The sequence below is a fragment of the Oryctolagus cuniculus genome, chromosome 9 (assembly GCF_051225735.1).
Source record: "Oryctolagus cuniculus isolate XC-2025 breed Fujian yellow rabbit chromosome 9, ASM5122573v1, whole genome shotgun sequence".
Classification (NCBI taxonomy): Eukaryota; Metazoa; Chordata; class Mammalia; order Lagomorpha; family Leporidae; genus Oryctolagus; species Oryctolagus cuniculus.
The window spans coordinates 134,401,338-134,419,206 of record NC_142875.1 but is presented as its reverse complement, the minus strand read 5'-3'; the positions used below and the strand labels follow the sequence as shown (position 1 = coordinate 134,419,206).

At 53.4% G+C, this 17,869-nt stretch overlaps 1 long non-coding RNA gene across 3 annotated transcripts in view; it reads right to left on the bottom strand.

The window, feature by feature from the left end:
- Positions 1-10,933: 10,933 nt before the first annotated feature.
- LOC103348944 (uncharacterized) overlaps positions 10,934-17,869 on the bottom strand; it is a 252,129-nt gene continuing 245,193 nt past the window's right edge. For 2 of the 3 annotated variants that reach the window (XR_016213178.1, XR_016213180.1), the window contains one exon: positions 10,934-12,927. This is a non-coding gene — a long non-coding RNA (uncharacterized LOC103348944). The remainder of the gene's footprint in view (positions 12,928-17,869) is intronic. The other variant, XR_016213179.1, reaches the window with a different exon arrangement.

The following is a 17,869-nucleotide window of genomic DNA, read 5'->3' as shown; positions in this document are numbered from 1 at the left end:
CCAGTGTATTCCACGCATTCACGGAATCTGCTCAGACTTCCTTTTTCTTCCGCCCCATCCCTTGTACATCAAGGTGGGTGGCACTCGGTTTGTTTGTTTGTTTTGTTTTGTTTTGTTTTTGACAGGCAGAGTGGACAGTGAGAGAGAGAGACAGAGAGAAAGGTCTTCCTTTGCCGTTGGTTCACCCTCCAATGGCCGCCACGGCTGGCGCACCACGCTGATCCGAAGCCAGGAGCCAGGTGCTTCTCCTGGTCTCCCATGGGGTGCAGGGCCCAAGCACTTGGGCCATCCTCCACTGCCTTTCCAGGCCACAGCAGAGAGCTGGCCTGGAAGAGGGGCAACCGGGACAGAATCCGGCGCCCCGACAGGGACTAGAACCCGGTGTGCCTGCGCCGCAAGGTGGAGGATTAGCCTAGTGAGCCGCGGCACCAGCCGGCACTCGGTTTTAAAATACAGTTTCAGCAAATGCCCCAAAATGGTATGAAAGCAGGATTTCACGTTGGCTGCCACGTTTGAAGTGATCTGTCAGCAAAGTGGATAAATAGTCTTCATACGACCTGAGGTCGCCCAGGAGCTGTTCAGGGAGTACACCCAGGCACTCGGAGATTTAGGAAATTGTCTGACACAGAGGACTCAAGAATGCAGAGTGAGCCCTGCCCAGGTCCTGCAGCCTGCCATGTCGGCCTCTTCTCCGTGAGTCTTGATGGAGGTCTCGCACCAAGCATGCCAGCTAGGCCTTCCCAGAAGCTTCAAAGTTTGGACATAAAATTCGTATCTCACAGAAAAGCGCTGGGGAGATAAAAGCCGGATTCTAGGGTGTGAATGGGTCCTGCATTTGGTCTCCACAGGAAGAAACAGGAATGGTTCTGACGCACGGCGGGGGAGAGGCACCCAGGCCACCTTTACCAGGTCTGGGCGGCTAGACGGAGGAACACCTGTGCTGCTGCCACCCCTCAGCCGCGGGGCCCACGATTTACAGGGTGTTTGGGATCCCTCAGCCGCCAAGCCGTCCTCTGTGGGAACCCAGCAGGCATCAGCGTGCATCTCTGAGAGGACGTTCTCAGTCAAGGCAGAGAGGCCGCTTACAGAGGGAAGCAGAGGAGAAGGGGTTTCGCTTTGTTTCAGTGGGGATGGTAGTTATGAGATCCTGTCTCCATGAGGGCAACGTGCACAGGCACTTAGCTTGGCTCTTCAAACTCGCATCGCACACTGGAGTGCCCGGTTTGCACTCTCCGCTGTGGCTCCCATTCCAGCTTCCTCCCTCTGCAGACCCTGGCAGGCAGCAGTGGTGGCGCAGGCAGGTGGCTTCCTGCCACCCTTGTGGGAGAATTGAATTGAGTCTTTGGTTGCCAGCTTTGGCCTGGCCATTGCGGGCATTTGGGAAGTAAACCAGGGGATGGGGATTTTCTCTTTTCTCTGCACCTCTCAAATAAAGCTTTACTTTAAAAACAACAACAACAACAACAAAAAGATGGGAAAATTTATAGGTGCCAGGAGCATGGCCATTTCTTCCAAGGAAACAGGTGGACAAAAAGCCCATGTAGCTGTGCTGGGGGCCAGTACACGTGTTGGTGGGAGTATGGGGTACCATCTTCAGTGATGCAGAAGAGAGTGCAGCAGAGGAAGTAGGTTTTGGAGTTTTAAGGAAGGGGAGAACAAACTAACCAACCCTCCAGAACAATGATGGAGTGAATAGATGAGGGGCTTGGGATGCTCCCGACAACCCTGAGACACCCCCCGCCCCGAGAAGGCAGTTGTAGCTTTGGAGTGAGATCAGGCAGCGTGGGGGTTTTGTTCCCTTCTGGCCACTGTCAGCCTCTCCAATGTTTTTATGGTTGAATTTATGGACAATTGGACAATTGGGACTTTCCAGATGTGTACAATGAAAAGAAGGAAGAATGAGTGGACAGAATGAAGAAGAAGAGGGGCCGGCAGTGTGGCATAGCGGGCGAAACCGCCGCCTGCAGTGCCTGCATCCCATGTGGCTGCCAGTTCACGTCCTGGCTACTGCACTTCCAGTCCAGCTCTCTGCTGTGGCTGGGAAGGCAGTGAAGAATGGCTCAAGTACTTGGGCTCCTGCACCCGCGTGGGAGTCGCAGAGGAAGCTCCTGGCTCCTGGCTTCAGGTCAGCCCAGCCCCAGCCACTGTGGCTATTTCGGGAGCAAACCAATGGATGGAAGATTTCTCTCTTCTCTCTCTCTTTCTTTCTACCTCTGCCTCTCTATAACTCTGCCTTTCAAATCAACAAATACATATTTAAAAAAAATGAAGAAGAAAGAAAAGGAAAAGGAGAAAGAGTAGAAGAAAGACTAAGGAGTGAACAAAGAGCAATCAGGACCAGGAGGAGGATGAGAGGCGATGAAAGGGAAGGAAATCCGATGGCCCTGAAGGGAGCAGAAACCACGGAGGGTTGCTTCCTGCAGGACACAGAACTGTTTGAGCCGTGCTCTCGAGAAAGTAAGAGGGAAAGTTACGAGGCTGTCTGCAGCTTGTGGGTGTGACAGAGACACTGTGAAGGGTCATGAAGACACCTATGGGGGCCGGCTCCACGGCTTACTAGGCTAATCCTCCACCTGCGGTGCCAGCACCCCGGGTTCTGGTCCTGGTTGGGGTGCCGGATTCTATCCCGGTTGCCCCTCTTCCAGTCCAGCTCTCTGCTGTGGCCCAGGAAGGCAGTGGAGGAAGGCCCAAGTGCTTGGGCCCTGCACCTGCATGAGAGACCAGGAGAAAGCACCTGGCTCCTGGCTTTGGATTGGCACAGCGCGCCGGCTGTAGCAGCCATTTGGGAGGTGAACCAATGGAAGGCTTTACTCTCTGTCTCTCATTGTCTAACTCTGCCTGTCAAAAAAAAAAAAATGCCTATGGGATGCATGACCATAGGAGTCAGTGGCTAAACTGAGACAAGGACACTGGAAGACAGGCAGACACTTCCTGCTCCCTTGGGCAGAGTGGGAGAAAGCCGTGGCCACACCAGGTCTCCTGAGTGTCTGTAGGAGTTGCTGTGTTTGCAACGTGATGTGGGTGTCCACATGCCTCCTCAAAGCTACTTCTCTTTCCCGGGCCCACCACTTTGCTTCTCTTTCTCTCGTGCTGGCCACCTTGGGTGTGCCTCCTATCCAGCCTTTGTCAGGCTGTAGGAGACCTGAGTGAATCAACCAGTCCACATGGTCAAAAGCAGTTTTGTGTTTGGTTCTTGTTTTCTTTCTTTTGTTTTTTTTTTTAAGATTTATTTATTTATTTGAAGTCAGAGTTACAGAGGCAGAGAGACAGAGACAGAGGTTTTCTATCTGCTGGTTCACTCCTCAGTGACTGCAACAGCCACAGCTGGGCCTGTTCAGAGCCAGGAGCTGCTTCTGGGTCTCCCACAATGGTACAGGGGCCCAAGGACTTGGGCTATTTTCCACTGCTTTCCCAGGCCATAGAGAGCTGGATAGGAAGTGGAGCAGCTGGGATTTAAACCGACGCCCGTATGGGATGCTGGTGCTGCAGGTGGCAGCTTTACCCTCTATGCCACGGGACGGGCCCCAGTTCTTGTTTTCTTAAATTGCTTTCACTCGCACCAGCCCCCAGCACTAGGACTTCAGTGTGGGAGGGGACTTGTATCCCCTACACAACTCCTGTCTGTCGACCCTCAACTACCCCAAGTATCATGAAATAATCTTTTTCACTGTAGATCCTTGACATATCTCAGTGTTAATAAGGTGTGAACAAAAGCATCTGGAGGAGAAGGCTGCTACTGTAATTGATTTGTGACTTACTCTCTACACTTGAAACGTGCTCCCACCTCACATTCCAGCTTCCCACCCCAGACCCTACTGCAGAAAATCCTGTAGCTACTACTGCCTGCTGCTTGCTTCGACAAGTCTGTAGCAGGGGTAAACACACACTGCTCATATTTGTGGATGCAACACTCAGTTCGTAACTATGGACCATCTTGAATTTCATCCAAGTAAATTAGTTGCAAAAAAGTGCCAGAAGACTCTCTATTTATGCAGTTGTGTGAGTTAAACCCTGAAATGATGTTATAATGAGGTTGAGGAACATTACAAGGGGGCTTCAAAAGCCTCGCAGAAAAATCGAATTTCAAAACAAAGAATCAAAGGATTTATTTTTGTGCAAGAAACTTTGACATCCATGCAGTTTTTCCATAATACATATTTTCCATGAACTTCTGAAGAGCCCTCTATGAATGGACTTGAAAATTTTTGTGCCAGAATAAATTGATCTTTAAATTCCATTTCCATGAAGTTTTTGAAGTACCCTCCTATGTGTTTTTATGAATACTGCATATTGAATTATTTGAAGCGTGTTTCACCTTTCCTAAAAGCCCACAGGATGACCTTTCGCTCAAGGGAGCTTCACATAAATAGGATTGTCCCTAAGAGTCAGCGGGGTCAGCAGTCACAGTCAATGGAAAAAGACTTCTCCCTCAGATGCTGACTCTTGGGAATCCCTGGGGTGGCCCAAGGCAAGGGTAAACACTCCATCCTGACCTGGCTGACTTGGCTTTGGAAATAGGAACCCAGGAAAACTGGTGCAACTCTACTCCATAGAGCTCAGGAGCATGTCTGTGTGCGAATGTGTGTGTGTGTGCGTGCACCTGCACACATTGGATGTGAACGCTCACCTATCAGGTGTGGGAGAAGTGGGCTGTGAGGGATGCGAGGCCCAGAAACAAGGCTGGGGAAGACAGGTGCGAGGGAAGCCAGGGCCCGAGACCCCTCTCCCAGGACACTGGCTGGTGACCTTGCCCAGCTCCGGGCATGAGATGAGCTCAGGCATGCTTAGGAAAGCGCAGGTTCACCGCAGACAGTGTGTGGCTTCCTGGTGAATGGATGTGATTGACTGTCCCGGGACTCTCAGCATTGAAATTAGACAAAGAACTCATCTGATTTCCTTGTAGATCATTATGTGGGTCATTAAGTCATCTTTGGTTTAATTTGCATGTCAAACCTTCAACTTCACTTAGAGACTCATCCCCACAGGCCTCAGACTACAAAACTGATTTAACTTTCCACAGGTGTTTTAGCCAAGAACCTCCTAAGTGACTGAAACAGTAAGAACATGCATAAACTCAGCTTTGGAAGATACTGTGAGGATAAAGATCTGGTCTTAATTCATTTGTGGGTCTCTGAAGTTGAGGAGGCAATGCAAAGGGAATATGTGTGTGTCATTAGCTTGCCACCAACAAGTTAATGACTAAATGCTGAGCTAACTTAACAAAATATAATATTGGAATACATATATACTGCATGTAAATTCCATATTTATGGTCGCAATAAACTTATAATAAAACCTCAGTGCCTGCCTGCAGTATTACCACTATTAAGCTTCATTTCCATCTGCAACTGCCGGATTCTAAAAATATGTCACATTACCTTGAGCCGTTTGACGTTTATGTGACAACTGCACTTACCTTAACTCTTCCCTGGAGGAAGACCAGGTCATTTACTTCCTCTGAAGGAAATGACTTTCTGCAACAGAACGGAATCGAATGGCGACATGTGAGCTGAGTCCCTTAATCCTCCTTGGGTCAAAGGCCTACCGACTCACCGCGGCTAAGCGCAGTGTGCAGCCAGGGACCAGAGTGCAGCCCTGCGTGCAGCTTGAAGACGTGCTGTGTGCAAAGGAAGCATGGTCACGGGGCGAGACCAGCCCCCCGACCTGCGATGCGCTGCACATGTGTCCACAATTCACCCCGGTTTTTGTTTACTATCATTGTTAGGCTTCTTGGATGCCGTGTAAGTCACCTGACTCCAGGGCGCTGGGATCACATTTTGCCCGCGTGTTGTGTGCAGGGCCCATCCTGTCTGCGGCCAAGTGCACCCTCGGGCCCCCAGCCCTGCGTGGGCGACCACCGTGAGCCCTATGCACCAGGTTGACTCAGGGATGGCAGCGCTGTCTCGCACAGGCTCAGAGGGAATGAGAGAGACAGAGAGACAGGCTGGAGAAGGTGGACACACTTTCATGCAATGGGAAGGAGGCACAGACTGCAGAGGCAGGAGCGTGTGCCACAGGGGTCTTCCGGTGCACTGTGGGGTCTGGGTGGCTGTGGGGCCGGCCTCATGCTGGGGTTCAACTGGTGTCTGTGCAAGTCCTAACCCCAGGCCACCCGGAGGCTACCACACCGCACCGAGATCGAGATCACGAGCGTGTGGGCACATGCCACAGACTGGGGTCCTTGTCAGAGGCCAGAGCTTCGGGACCGGCGCGCAAGGAGGACGAGGGGAAGCCGCCCAGAACCCCCTGCCCGTGCCTGGCTCTCACGCGGGCTGGTGACTCTGCAGTAGCAGCCCCGCAAATTCATGAAGGCCGATCCCCCTGCGGGGTCTCCGAGCTGCCCTTCCCGCATCGGATGCCCGCACTACGCTGGGAATGTGGGCGCATCAGCACAGGGTGCAGCCCCGAGCTAACACTTCACCTCACCTGACCAGCTACCTGCGAAGGTCAACTTCACGAACTGGTCCAGCTCCCGCAAGCACTCTGGCCACGCCGGGGCTTGTAATATGCTCTTGGTTCTCAAGTCCAGGTCCTAAAGCAATCCTTTTCCTAGCAGGGACAGCCGCGTGCTTCCCCCAGCAGCTCTGCCCTTTCCCTTCCCACACCTGGGCACACAGAATGCAGGGCTGCAGGTCTAGAGTCGATGTCCGTGTGTGCAGTCTCACTCCTACCCCACACCTGAGCTGGTGCTGGCAGGCACGAAGTCATTTCTCCCTTGTGAGCTGAAATGGCTCAGGGTTTCAGCTGCGGCATCACCAGCGCTTCGATGCTGGGGGAAGGCTGAGTCCACCCCGTGTGTAGCTTTGAGACATTCACAGGCAGTGTACGGGGTTATAAGCAGAAGCCTGCAAACAAGGCAGAACATCTCTGGAGCAGAGGGAAACGAGGCGTCATCGGCAGCGCCTGCTTCCCTTTGCTCACAATCCCCCCCCCCCCCCCGGTCACTCCCTGGTATTCAAACCCTACACTGATCGCTTGGGATCTGGAGTTCGCAGTTCTCACAGACCGGAAGATTCTCAGCAGCACCACAGTGAGCTCAAACGGCACCCACGATCCCCCCCCAGAAGCCCACCACGGGCACCAACAACCTCGCAGGACCCCCGCAGGGACAGGACCCCATTAGGAGAGTGCCCACAAACCACGGACACTGCGGCCTGCCCTCGGAGAGCCCCTGCCTGTGGACCCTTCCGTGCACGAGATGAAAGCCTGCCTCCTGCTCCAAATACTCTCTAAAGTTGTCAATAATGAAAGTATTCCAAATCTGACTTATTTTGGTAGAAGTAGGGACATAAAACTAGACTGAGAGAGCGCTCTTCCTTCTGCTGTTTCAGCCCCCAAATGGCCACAATAGCCAGGGCTGCTCCAGGCTGAAGCCACGAGCCAGGAGCTTTACCCAGGTCTCCCACGTGGATGGCAGGGGCCCAAGTATTCAGGCCATCTTCTGCTGCTTTCCCAGAAGCATTAGAAGGGATCTGGGTGGGAAGTGGAGCAGCCAGGACTCGAACTGGCACCATGTGGGATGCCCAGCTCGTAGGCAGTTGCTTAAGTCACTGCGCCACAATGCCGGCTGCTAGACCTTGACTTACGCTGTTTATAGCTCTATGACTGCTAGGATATCCTATTATGTGTTAAGGAAAAAAAGGGAGGATTGAACCCTTAATAAATATTCCTTCACTTTAGTTATAAACTCCACAAATTACAGTGAGACGATAATTAAAAAGAAAAGACCCCAAAAAGACACAATCACGCCAACACAAGGAATAGAACATGGAGAAACAGATATATAATCTCAAACATACGTAACAAAAGCAAACATCAGTGTGAATTGTAAAAGCAACACCATTCCAAACACAGAGCTTTGATTCATAAACAAGCACAAAACAAAAACATCTCCAAGACAGTTCTAAGTACATTTTTATAGTGCCAGATACTTCTTTCAAGAAATTACAAAGGAAAAATCAGAACGAAGCCAGGCCCCTTGTATTCCACTAGAAATGCAGAATGCAGAGGTCACTTGGATGCTCAGAGCACTCCAGAGGTTGTGTACGTTTCCTTTACAAATAACTGGGAAACATTAAAAGAGACACGGGGCGCGGGGAGGGTGGGGGGAGTTTGCTCTGTGAATTAAACAGCAACTTGACCTCAACATCATGAAAAATAAACTTCCACCTGTTACTAATTTTCTTCCCGGTTGCAGAGTCATTGTTTGTTTAAACAAACGGGCAAGAACATCTCCAAGTAGGGGAACAAACGGCGAAGGTCCGCGGGCGCTGAAACACGAACCGAAGAGCCTTTCCGAGCTGGTGTGGAAAGCGTGAGCGTGGCGGGGGTCCCGCAGGCCGGGCTGCGGGGCATGGCCTAGGGCAGGCCTGGGAGCACGCGGGACGCTGCGCCCGCGCCACCAAGCCCCGCGCAGCCTAGGCCCGCAGAGCCAGAGAGCATGCGGTGGGGTGCATCTGACTTCAGCCTCGGGCGTGTGTCGGATGGTGCGTGTGCACCCACGTGTGGACACCTGACGGGTGCTCGTGTGGCTCTGGCACTGGCAGCCCCAGTCCGCGCCCGGAACGCAGCGGCGAGAGGCCCGGGGAGGCCAGGACGACCCAAGGAGGAGAAGGGGCATGCACTCCTGGACACCTGCGTGCGCCCAGGTCGGCCCCGCCGCGCGCCCGGAGACGCTGCAGTCAGCGCACTGCCGGAAGACAACCTGGGAAAAGACTTGCAAGGCCCTCAGAATCCGGGCGCCCCAGCCTTCTCCCACACGGGCCTCTTTGCGAGTCCGCACCCGCAGCGACCCTCCTGCTACCTGCTACCTGCTACCCGGGGCGCCTCCTGGGCCCCGCGTCCTCCCTGCGCAGCCCGGGGCCTCCCCGGCTGCCGCACTCACTTCCTGCAGTTTCGCCCACCAGAAATCACGCGCTTTTATGGGGGTTTACTTTCCGCAGCCAAATGAAATATTCCATGCACGAAACATCGTAACAATGAAATACGTGGGGGTTGGCGCTGTGGCATGGAAGGTAAAGCCACAGTCTGGGGCGCCCGCGGTGGGACGCCCGTTGGAGTCCTGGCTGCTCCCTGCTAAAGGACTGGGAAAACAGGGAGACGCCCATGCTGGGGCCCTGCAACCCCGTGGAGACTCATGAGAGCTCCTGGCTCTTGCTGCCGTCTGGGGAGTGAATCAGCAGATGGAAGATCTCTCCTCTCTCTCTGCGCTTTCAAAATACGTCAGTATTTTTAGTGAAATGTTTTAAGGCACTTGCCGGCCTCTCCACCACGACCACTGAGGAACGTGCCCCTGTGGCCGCTCTCCTCTGCCAACTCTGACCCAGGCTGCCCCATTTTTTGTCTCCTCCACGCTGCTCCTTGCCACCCTGGTGACAGTGCGGGCTGGCCTCGTCCCTGGGGGCTTAGGCTGAGAGTCCGCATTTGGCACAGCGCTCACCCTCTGGCAGCTTGGTTGTTTTGTGTTTAAGTAACACACAGGCTGACCACCCCATGATCCGGAGACTCTGGGAGGCAGTAATGCACACATCAGGCCAGGGACCTGGGACACCTGCCCTGACTCAAGCAACTCTATCTGAGCAACAATCAGCCAAGAGGTGCTGCCGGCTGTGGGCGCACCGTGGCGGCATTCCCCGAAGATGCATCGCCCCGCGCCAGGCCCCGCTGCCGCCCTCAGCCCTGAGCCAGGGGAACCACGTCTCTGGTCTGGGACTGCTCGTCTTTGTCATCCCCTGTGCCTCTGTCCCGAAACACTGCTCGGCTCCTCAAGTTCACTCAGGGACCTGCTGTCCGCAATGCTGCCAGGTGACCAGGAGGCGACCCCTCCCCCGTCACTGTCACCGTGGGCTTTCCCATCTCCCAGCAGGACAAGCAGACACATCCCGCAGGAATGCACAAGACTGCCAGAGTCCTGGCTCCCCGGGACCAACAGGACGCCCGTGCCTGCTTTGAGTAAGCCATCTTTGGCGCCTCAGGAGCAATTGCATCTGTGGTGCCGTGCACACGGGGACCTGCCTCAAGCCCTAACCCTGTCACCTTCCTGTTTCCCGTGCAGAGCACTCTGTGAGAGACGAAAGCGGGCCTCCTTGTCCCTTTCGAGGAAATGGACTTCTGCACAGGCTTGCAAGCCTAAATGGAATGCAAAGGCAGCAGTATCAGAGCTACTGCTCCAGGCTGCAGGTGGAAGTGGAGCCGGGATCAGGACCCAGCCAACAATGCTACGACGCTACCTCTTCACACACTCTTTGCCACAGCCATTGGAGTCTTGTGTCTGTAACTGAATAGGGAAAGAGCGTCTCCTGAGAGACTGTCAGTCCCAAGGACTAGTAAAGCGTGTTTGGAAGTTGTATTCATTCTCTCTGGCTATCTGGGGGCCTGCTGAAGATCTGAGAGAAAAAATAAAAACAGTAATTTACTAAGTGGTTTCTGGTTGCAACCTGAAAATAATGACGCGACTTCCCAGGGTGCTCATCCTGTTATCCCAGGAGCCATCCCCCACCATCTAAGGCTCAGCACATGTTTTCTCATTCCAGAGCTAGCGGGGCAACAGTGGGAGCTGACGGAAGGGAAGACTCCTGTCCACCTTAGTTCCTACGTAAGAGTTACTGTCCATCATCAGCCCAAGTCCCTCCCCCATGTCTCAGGATAATCCTCAATGCTGCACAAATCACAAATAAGAGGTCGCAGGGGTGGCATTTGGCCCTGGCTGTCTAGAAGCTGCAGCCCATACCAGAGTGCCTGGGCTCAAGTCCTGGCCCTGCTCTTGATGCCTGGGAGGCAGCAGTAGTGGCTCAAGGACTTGGGTCCCTGCCCTGCCTGTGGGAGATGCAGACCAAGCTCCTGGCTCCTAGCTGTGGGCTGCCCCATCTACTGCAGGCATTTGGGGAGTGGCCAACAATTGGCAGTGCTCACTCTCTCTCTCTCTCTTTCTCCCTCTCAATTAAATATATACATATATAAATAGCTAAGTGATAAATTTAAAACTTTTGGCCAAGTAAGTTACTTCTCCCCGTCATTTTACTCTATCTCTGGACCCCACGAGATTAAAACAGAGAATCAATGAGCCATAACGTCTACTATGAAAGTCGTTCTTTCGTTTGGGCGGTCTTTAAACATTTCAGAGCCTGGGTTACATCTCCACTCACCAACCCTGGGACTGGGCAGGGCCCCGCAGAGTCTTCATATCAAAAACAAGGCCCATAAGGCCCAGGTTAGAGAGATGTTACCAGCATGGAGGAGAGCAGACACCATGGCAGATGACACGCAGCCTGGCACACCAGTGTCTCCTGGGCTCATGGATCTCCAACCCAACAGAATCAGGGCAAGTACACAAGCGACTGCAAGAGAAGGTGAGAGAAAGGGCCCTGTTGTGGCACAAGGTTAACCCAGGCGACATCCAGCAGTGACGCTGAGCCAAGCCACTCGGAGTGGTGGGAACTGGGCAGGTGGAGCTGAGGGTGGGCTTCGGAGACAGATGACATGCGAGATCCAAGCATCAGAAGTGGAGAATGGCACACAGAACACGACCTGCCTAGGAGGTGCAGCCGGCAGCCAGCAGGTGCACGCTGTGTGGCCATGGCCACCCCTGTCTGTCTTGTCACAGCCCACAGGTATGAAGCCTTGGGGGACTCCAGCCTGAATGGCTGCTTTCTTGGCAAACCATTAACCTGGGCTGGGGGGGGCGGGGTTTGTGATCTGTCTCAGAAGACACACTGTCATTATCCTGGCCTCTGCCACTCTTGACATCGTCATTCCTGACGCACCTGTCATCACCAACCCCCAGGCCCAGGTCACCAGTAAAGCCCACTCACAGACCCACAGAGCCTCACCGCCCTCCCCCAATCAGGACATTAAAGCTTTCTCTTTCCCCACCTGTTTCCAGGTGATGTTATTCTAGAAGCTTCCACACCTTTGCCGGGTTCCTCTGCTGTAAATCTCCCAGGCCCCGGACAAGGCAAGACTCTTTCCTTTTTTTTTTTTTTTTTTTGGACAGGCAGAGTTAGACAGTGTGAGAGAGAGACAGAGAGAAAGGTCTTCCTTCCGTTGGTTCACCCCCCAAATGGCCGCTGCATGTGCAGCACCGATCTTAAGCCAGGAGCCAGGTACTTCCTCTTGGTCTCCCATGCGGGTGCAGGGCCCAAGCACTTGGGCCATCCTCCACTGCCTTCCCGGACCACAGCAGAGAGCTGGACTGGAAGAGGGGCAACCAGCACAGAATCGGCACCCCAACCAGGACTAGAACCCAGGGTGCCAGCACCACAGGCGGAGGATTAGTCAAGTGAGCCTTGGCGCCAGCCAAGACAAGACTCTTTCCTAGACTATCTACCTCCAGAGCTATGAAGGGCTCCCTGTTCCCTTTGAAGTTTGAACTTCTTCAGACGTAATTCTCAGAGCAAGGCCCTGAGCTGGGTTATTCTGCAAATCCAAAGCTTGTCAGGGAGGCCGGCTCCACTGGGAGGCTGGTTCTGGGAGCTGCATGGGAGGGGACAGGGCTGAATCTGGCCTGAAATCGCCAGAGAATCCGGGCTGCAAGGAAGGTGGACCCAGCCGTCTGTCTGCCCACAGAGATAGAAAGACCCTCCCAGCGGGGACAGGCGGGCCAGTGAGGGTGAGGCTCATAAAAGAAGCCACAGAACAACACCGTGGCAGGGGCAGAGCCCTGCCGGAGTCTCCCAGACCATCCTGGAGGCCAGACCCAGCTTCAGTCACGGGGAATGCAAAATAAATCTGAGCACACCATCAACGCACCCGCAGGTGCGAAGGCTGTGCACGGTGCTCCGTGCCAGGCAGGTCCTGTCAGACCTCTCACTAAGTCGCTGGGCGCTTCAGCAGTGAGCTCTTACCCTTAGCGTCTTTCTCAGAAGTGGGAGAGCCATGTATTCCTCTCTCTGTATATATTTGCGTTCTCATGGAGGAAGTGAACTTAACCTGCGGAGAGATGAGCTTGTTAGAATTCATGGCAATTCTCAAGCCATTTTATTTATTGCTTTCCTCTGTGGCCCTGCCCACCTCCCACCTCCATCAGTGTGCAGGTGCGCCTGGGCCTCACCCAGCGACAAAGGGATGTCTCAGTGCCTGCCTGGGGTCAGCTCTGTATCCAACATGACCTGAAGGGTCAAAGACCCACCGGATTAAACAAGTACTGGGATTTCTACATGTAAGATCCAACCTGCACACACGTTCCTGAACTGCAAAGGTGTGAAATAAGGCCGAAGAGAGAAGAGGGACCCACACTCACAGGGACAGCTGCCCGTTGAGGGGTCTGACCAGGTGTGCTCTGAAATGGGCCGCCTTCCTGGGCCCAGTGCAACCAGTGAAGAGGAGGGAAGGGCTTTCCCGACGACTCCGACGATCCATGTGTTTAAAATAATAGGGCATGGGAAAGGCACTGTGGCCTAGTGGGCAAAGTGGCTGCCTGTGACGCCGGCCCCCCACATCGTGTCCCAGCTGCTCCACTTCTGACCCAGCTCCCTGATAATGGCCTGGGGAAAGCAACAGAAGATGGCCCAAGTGCTTGGGCCCCAGCTACCCACATGGGAGACCTGGAAGAAAGTCCTGACTCCAGGCTTCAGCCTGATCCAGCCCTGGTCATTGCAGCTCTCTGGGGAGTGAACCAGCAGATGAGAGATCTCTGTCTCTGCCTCTCCCTCTCTCCCTATAACTCTGATTTCAGATGAAAAAATGGATATTTTCTAAAATAGAGTTTAAAAATTTGTAATAAATAGAAGACTATTGCCATAGTTTGCTGTTCTTTTTTGTAAGAGTTTAGAATAAGATAAAAATATTCTTATAGGGGTATAAAATATTACATATGTGATTCTACTGACATATTTATGTTTCTTTGATTATTTTTCAGTGAAATACTTTCACTAAAGGTAAAATAGATTAGATGAGCTACTCTACTTATTTACCCTACATACTGAAGTATTTTCATCAAATTCAATCGTGCCTTTATTCCCTCCCCACCCCCACTGGGGTTAGAGACCCTGTAGAGGAGAAGCTGTGACCAGGAAGGAAATGTCCATAGTATTTATTTGCAGGTACAATGTTTTGGTCTTTTATAGCAATTTTTAAAATTTTTTTAAAGATTTTATTTTATTTATTTGAAAGAGTTACAGAGAGAGGTAGACACACAGAGAGAGGTCTTCCATCCGCTGGTTCATTCCCCAGATGGCCACAATAGCCAGAGCTGTGCCAATCCGAAGCCAGGAGCCAGGAGCTTCTTCCGGGTCTCCTTCATGAGTTCAGGGGCCCAAGGACTTGGGCCATCTTCTACAGCTTTCCCAGGCCAAGCAGAGAGCTGGATCAGAAGTGGAGCAGCAAGGTCTCAAACCGGCGCCCATATGGGATGCCGGCGCTTCAGGCCAGGGCTTTAACCCGCTGTGCCACAGTGCCGGCCCCTTTATAGCAATTTTTAAAACCAGATACTGAGTTATTGACAACCCATAAATCCGCCTGTCAGGAACTCTGAAGGACATTAAGAATTTGCACTGATGATTCTCAGGACAAGCTGCTTAGAAACGAAATGTGACCTATTATTTTTGAGTGTTAGTGAACATTTTCTGTAGCCTTGAAAAGCAGGTATTTAAGACAGCTGCTTGCACTCCCTTGCTTGCTGCTGTTGCTATCCAGGCGAGAAGACACTGCATCACAACCAAGACAGTAAACCCTAGCTTGCAGGTACCAACAAAATGTTCGAGAATGGCACTAGAAATCCCATCGGTCAAACAGAAAGAAAGCTAGGAGCTCAGTCTAAGAAGGTGCTGCAGAGAAAAAAAAAAAAAAAAAAAAAAAAAAAAAACGCCTTTGCAAACTGTCGACAGTGCTCGCGGCTGCCAACCTCACCGGGACGGAGCAAGCCAGCTCCCAGCACCCAGCAGACCTGTCCCCAGGTTCCCTACACCCCGCCGAGTGTGGCTGTCTGGGGCAAGCGCTGGCACCAGCCTCGCGAGGGGCTCTGTTGCAGGAGAAAGAAAACATTGTCCGGGTGGGAGCACCACCCCAGGAGGAGCGAGGGGGCCCGGCACCTGGAAGCAATTACGTGCATGGCCGAGATTATCCATCATGCTCTGCTCGCCATCCCCTTTGTTTTCGCACGCGGTAGCTGCGCTCCGGGCTGGAAAGCTTGCTTCACCACTGTGTTTTCGCTTAGTGCCGCTCCCACGTGATGTTGCCCATGGGTTTGCACAGCTGCTGTGATGGGAGCTGCTCGGAGGCCTGCAAGCCACTCGGAACCTGCCCCCGGCACCACGCAGCAGAGTGTATCCTGGGCCCGTGGCCGGCGTTGTTCAAACACAGCTCACCCCTTGGGTCCTAACATTGTCCTTACCCGATTAGTCGCGACTGCTGGGGCACCTCTGACACTGTCTCACGACTCAAATCCTGTTCCCCACTGCCCAGCTTCCAGCTGAGCCTCGGGCCGCGGGGCAGGGGCACAGAACCCAGGAGGAGGATGGGCTCTCAGTCGAACTCCGGGGCTGCGAAGGCTACACGAGGCTTCACGTCCAACCTCAAAGACACTCAGGGAGGTGAACAGTGTCTGTATGACGATTAAAAACCCAGCAAGGGCTGACGCTGCGGCTCACTTGGCTAGTCCTCCACCTGCAGCGCCAGCACCCCGGATTCTGTCCCAGTTGCCCCTCTTCCAGGCCAGCTCTCTGCTGTGGCCAGGGAGTGCAGTGGAGGATGGCCCAAGTGCTTGGGCCCTGCACCCCATGGGAGACCAGGAGGAAGCACCTGGCTCCTGGCTTGGATCGGCGCAGTGCGCTGGCTGTAGAGGCCATTTAGGGGGTGAACCAACAGAAGGAAGACCTCTCTCTCTCTCTCTAACTCTGCTTGTCAAAAAAATAAAAATAATAAAAAAAATAAACCAGCAAGGCCGAGTTGGGCTGTTTCCTCAAGAGAACCCAAAGGCTGTGGCAGGGCCTTCATGAATGTGGCACTGACCACTGATCACTCCTACGTGAGCGCTGCATGACTGCCACTATCGGGAAGCCTGGCTTATGAAGAAAAAGCCTCCTCCCCGCCCAGCCTGGCGTGAAAGCATCATGAAGGTTCTCTGAAGCCTGCTAGCGTTGGTATAAGAAATCTTACACCACAGGATGTGTGCAGTCCCCAGGCTGGAGGGGGTGAATCTGAACTTCTGAATGACTGGAAGCTATCTAAGGTTCCCGTGGTGTGGGCAAACGCGTATGAAAGCACAGAGTTGAAACCACCTTTGTTCCTCGGGATCTAACACTGGAAAGTTGTCAAAACAGACAGACATGGGGCCGGCGCTGTGGCACAGCAGATAGAACCGCTGCCCTCGGTGCCAGCATCCCATGTGGGCGCCAGTTCCAGTCCCAGCTTCTCCACTTCTCATCCAGCTCCCTGCTATGGGCTGGGAAGAGCAGTGGGAAATGGCCCAAGTGTTTGGGCTGCTATAACCATGAGGGAGACATGGATGAAGCTCCTAGATTCTGACTTCAGGTTGGCCCAGTCCTGGCTGTTGTGGCCATCTGAGCAGTGGACCAGTGGTTAGAAGATCTCTCCCTCTCCCTCTCCCTCTCCCTCTCCCTCTCCCTCTCCCTCTCCCTCTCCCTCTCCCTGCAATTCTGGTTTTCAAATAAGTAAAGCTTTTAATATAAAATAAAACAGCCAGGATGTGGAGAACAGGGCAGGGCGGCAGCGGGGAGCCCAGGTTTCAGCTGTGGAGCCGTGGGCAGCAGGAAGCCAGCACTGCCTGGCACTTGTCACTGCAGGGGAGTGGCTCCGAGGGAAGCAGAGTGAGGCCCCTGGAGCTGACTCCAGGCCCTCTGCCACACAGCCAACTGTCTCCAAACGGCTGGTCCTGGCCGTGGGCACCGGGGCCAGTGTCGGTGCCTTCCTATCCAGCGTCTGCAGAGGATGACTGCTCCCGGCACCTGTGCTCTGAGTGGGCCGCCTCCCAACACATTTACCCGACTTCATAAAAACCAGCCTCCTCTTACGACACCGTCCAGCTTCAAAGGAGACCGCTATAAGAAAGGGATCCATGTTTGTACACCAACACTTTTTAAAATGAAAATTTTACATCCTAATGTGTCTTTTAAGGTTGATTTATTTGAAAGAACAACAGAGAGAGAAGGAGAGACACAGATTCTTCCATCCACTGGCTCACTCCTCAGATGGCCACAATAGCCAGGGCTGGGCCAGGCCAAAGCCAGGAGCCAAGAACAACATCTGGTTCTCCCACCAGGGTGCAGGGGCCCAAGCACGTGGGTCAAATTCCACTGCCTTCCCAGGCCATTAGCAGGGAGCTGGCTGGGAAGTGGAGCAGCCTGGAACTGGTGCCCTGACATGGGAAGCCAGTGTAACAAGAGGCGGCTTAACCTGCCACACCACAACAGCAGCCCCTACAAACGAACGTTAACTCTGGAAACTGGAAGAGGGCAAGCACCTGCACCATCGTCCCAACAAGCTGAGAGACTGGATGCAATGCAACACCTTGTCCATGTAACGGTCCGTGCTCCTCAACCCTTCCCGCCCACAGGTGACCGGCAGCCCCTCACAGCCTCTTCCTGCACCTTCGCCAGCCCACGGCGCCCTCCACACCACACTCTGCCAATCTCACGTGCCCTGGTTGTGCTGGGAGTGCCGGGGAGCGTTCACGGTGGGATCAGGGCTTCCCTCCCATTCCCACGGCTGCCTGCAAGTCAGATAAACGGTTCTATCAGTTCCATCTTTCTTGATGCAGGAGCCCTAGCCTGTGGACTGACCTCTGAACTGAAGGCTACTTCTGAACATTGCTACCCTAGGATTCCCAAGCTTGTGTACTTCCATGGTTAGCATGACAGACAGGTCTGGTGCGGGAGATCAAATCCAGCACTGAGACACTGTTTTAATTAGCGGC